Source organism: Desmodus rotundus, chromosome 3, assembly GCF_022682495.2.
Source record: "Desmodus rotundus isolate HL8 chromosome 3, HLdesRot8A.1, whole genome shotgun sequence".
Taxonomy (NCBI): domain Eukaryota; kingdom Metazoa; phylum Chordata; class Mammalia; order Chiroptera; family Phyllostomidae; genus Desmodus; species Desmodus rotundus.
In genome coordinates, this window is record NC_071389.1 from 121,977,397 (window position 1) to 121,980,979 (window position 3,583).

Sequence of the window (3,583 nt, forward strand, 5' to 3'; positions counted from 1 at the left end):
ACCCAGCAAAACTATCATTTAGAATTGAAGGACAGATAAAGAACTTCTGGGACAATAAAAAGCTAAAGTCATTCATCACCACTGAAAGAGTATTATATGAAATACTGATAAGGAAGGATCTAATCAGATCACTGGGAAAGAGTAGAGAGAGGTTGTAAGAGGAGGTTGCCTGAGGCAATGGTAAACAGTCTAGGAGGAAATTGGCTGAGAAGCTGAGCCTCTCCAGAGTACATGGAATTATGGGCCAGAAGATTTAAAATAAAAGGTGGGCAGAGACTGGCTCTCTGGCTCTCTTCCTTGAGGATGCCTGGATGATCGTGCTGCAGCTGCCTGAGTTTCTAAAGGAACAGCATCTTAAATGGGAGAATTAACTCCAGGCACAGCCTAGGATCAGACTTTACTGGCAGAAGGTCGCAAGGTTATTCTTTCTTTTTTAAATTTATTTTTTAATCAGGGGAGAGTGCAGACACAGCCTCCCTGCAACCACAAATTATGCAGTTGAGTTTCCCACATTTGGGGAAATTGCAGGAGACAGCACACCCAGAGTTCAATGGGTGAGCCTCACTGGAGAAAACCACCTTCATGATCATGATATCTCCCCTGCCAAGTAACTATTAATGTTATTCTTCTTCGCATGTTATAGAGTGGATGGACTCTGAGGGAGAGGCCTGACATTCTTCCAAAATTGTGCAGCTTTTGTGTCTTATGTTGTTTTAGTCTGAAAACTAATCTTATAAAAATAAAATAATTAAAAACTAACAGGAGGAATGATAGGGGAACTCAGGTGTTAAATATTTTAGCCCTAATTGATAAGTTTAAGTGAAAGCTATAACGAAAGAGTTAAAGAATTCAACCTTAATTGATAGTCTTAAGTGACTAATATATGTGTAGAGCTGTTATTCAAAATTATGTAGCGTGTAGCTTTTGGTAAAGACTCCTTTCCTTTATCATGAAAACTTTGCCTCTAAAATTTTGCCTAGAGAGTAGTGGCGGAAGGCAGGACCCCACTTACTGTTTGGTAACAATGCTAAAGTGTCTTCTTTAAGATGATGAAGAAGAAGATAAAAATTATGAATAATAAAATGGTAATAAGTACATATCTATAAACAATTGAATCTAAAAATCAAGTAAACAAACAATTAGATCAGAAACAGAAACACTGATATGAGAACATTTCATGGTTGCCAGATGGGAGAGGAGTTTGGGAATGGTCAAAAAAATTGAAGGGATTGAGGAGTACAAATTGGTAGTTACAGAATCATGGGGATGTGAAGTACGACACAGGAAATAGAGCAGCCAAAGAACACATATGCCTGACCCATGGACATGGACAAGGGTGTGGGGATTGCCTGAGGGTATTGGTGGGGCTGTGTGGAAGAGGGCAAAGGGGAAAAAATTGGGACATCTATATTTGATAAACAATAAAATATAATTTAAAATATTATTTATTTAGTGCTTTTAGAGAAAGAGAAATGGAGGGGATAAAAAGAGAGGAAAAAAACCCATCCATTCGTTGTTCACTTATTCATACATTAATTGGTTGCTTCTTGTATGTGCGCTAACCAGAGATCTAACCCACAACCTTGGTGTATCAGGACAATATTCTAACCAACAGCTACCAGACAGAGCTTGTTACTCTTTCTAATAGTCATTTGGTAGAGTCTTTAGTGTTTTTTTATATACAGAATCATAATTTGCAAGAAGTGACAATTTTACTTCTTTATTCCCAAATTTGGATACCTTTTATTTCTTTTTCTTGCTTGATAGCTCTGGCTAAGAGTTTCAGTGGTAGGTTGAATCATAGTGGTAAGAGTGGACATCCTGTTCCTAATCTTAAAGAAAAAGCCTTTGTTTTTTACTATTAAATATTATACTAGCTGAGGGTTTTTCATATACAGCCTTTATTATGTTACGTACTTTCCTTCAATACCCATTTTATTGAGTGTTTTAATCATAAATGAATGTTGTTTCTTATCAAATGCTTTTCTGCATCTATTGACATGATGCTATGATTTTTTTACCCTTTATTTCGTTAATGTAGTATATCATGTTGATTGATTTGAATATGATAAATGCCTAAGGCTCTGCCCTTTAGAATCCTTTAGGGTGGAGCTTTAGGTATTCACCAGGGTGGGGCAACCCACTTTGCTGCAAGGTGGTGCTATGTGTGGGGGAGGGGTCAGAGAGGGAACAAAGCCACTTGCTAGGCTCTCCCCCTGGTTTCAGTCACTTCCCCAGCTTCCCACAAGAGGATTGTGCACTTTCAGGTGCTGTTCTGGTGCTGATTCCCGAGTGGGTGGGCTTGTGTACATTCTAGGATCCCATGGGCCCCCCTCCAACAGATTCTTCTGTGAGACTAGGAGTTTCTCCCACCACCACAACCCCCACAGATTTTTATAGCAAGAGGTTTTGAGGCTTTAGTTTCCCACACTGGAACCTTGAGTTGTATGGTCTGTCTCACTCCCTAGTTGTTCCTCCTGGCTTATTCCCAAGTGAATGTGGTACTTCCCGGTCTGCCAGCTGCTGTCACACCTGCCCAGTCTGCCAGCCACTGCCTTGCCATGCGTCCTCTCCACCCTGGCTTCCCATCTCTGCCCCTCCTACCAGTCTGGATCAGTGTTTCTTCTTTAACTCTTTAGTTGTTGGACTTCAATATAGTTTGATTTTCTGGCAGTTCTGGTTGTTTTTTCATTTTTAAATTCATTGTTATCCTTGTTTTGGTTGCGTGAGAGAGTGAAACACATCTACCTACACCTCCATCTTGGCTGGAACCTGTTTCTCCCAATTCTAACAACTCTCTAGTCATTGAAACCAAAACCCTCGTAAAGTTTTACTTCTCCTTCTTCCTTATGCCCAAATCCCTTTAGTTGTCAATTTCTGTTCACTTTATCCCCAAACATCTCTCTCCTGTATGCCTTTTTTTAAACTCTGCTGTCACTGTTGTTTCTCTAATTAAGGTCTATGTTTACTCTCACATCTGGAGGTCCAAAGCATAACCCTTTCCATCCTATAATTCCTATTTCAAACATCTTGTCAATTCCTCTCCTTTCAGTTTGCCATCATGCCTCCAAATACTTTCCAATTTCTCTCAGTTTGAAGCAATCTCTCCCTCCTCTGAATGTTACTACAACTTCACCTAGTCTCATTTGTGACTCATGCAAGTTTTTACCATAAGTTGTAAGGGTGTGCACATCTTAATCCATGTATTAGTTTATCAATTCTTTGAAAGTAAGAGATTTATGATTATTTAGTGTTTTTGATAACACCTTGCACTTTGGAGGTCTTCTGTGAATGTTTATCAGTGAATGAATACATTAATACAAAGATGTAAGTTGTTTTCAAGGTATTTATTGCTTCAACTTTCTGACCTGAATTCACAATCTGACCTGTATTATGATATACTATTCACTCTTTTCTCCAAATAAGAAAATCTACTTAATTTGTCCCAAGCAGTCTATCATTCTTCTTCCATTTCTTTCACAAATGACCTACATATAGAGCTTTCACCTTACTTTCTGCTACTTTCATATGCCCTCCAGGTTTTCAAAATCCAACAAAATTCAGTTTCTCCTCAACACTAGAC

The 3,583-nt window shown here is 38.8% G+C and overlaps 1 non-coding gene across 1 annotated transcript; it reads right to left on the reverse strand.

Annotated features, from left to right (window-relative positions):
* Nucleotides 1-451: 451 nt before the first annotated feature.
* On the reverse strand, nucleotides 452-615 carry LOC112317232 (U1 spliceosomal RNA). Its single transcript, XR_002976089.2, has one exon. It is a non-coding gene; the product is annotated as a U1 spliceosomal RNA (small nuclear RNA).
* Nucleotides 616-3,583: the final 2,968 nt, after the last annotated feature.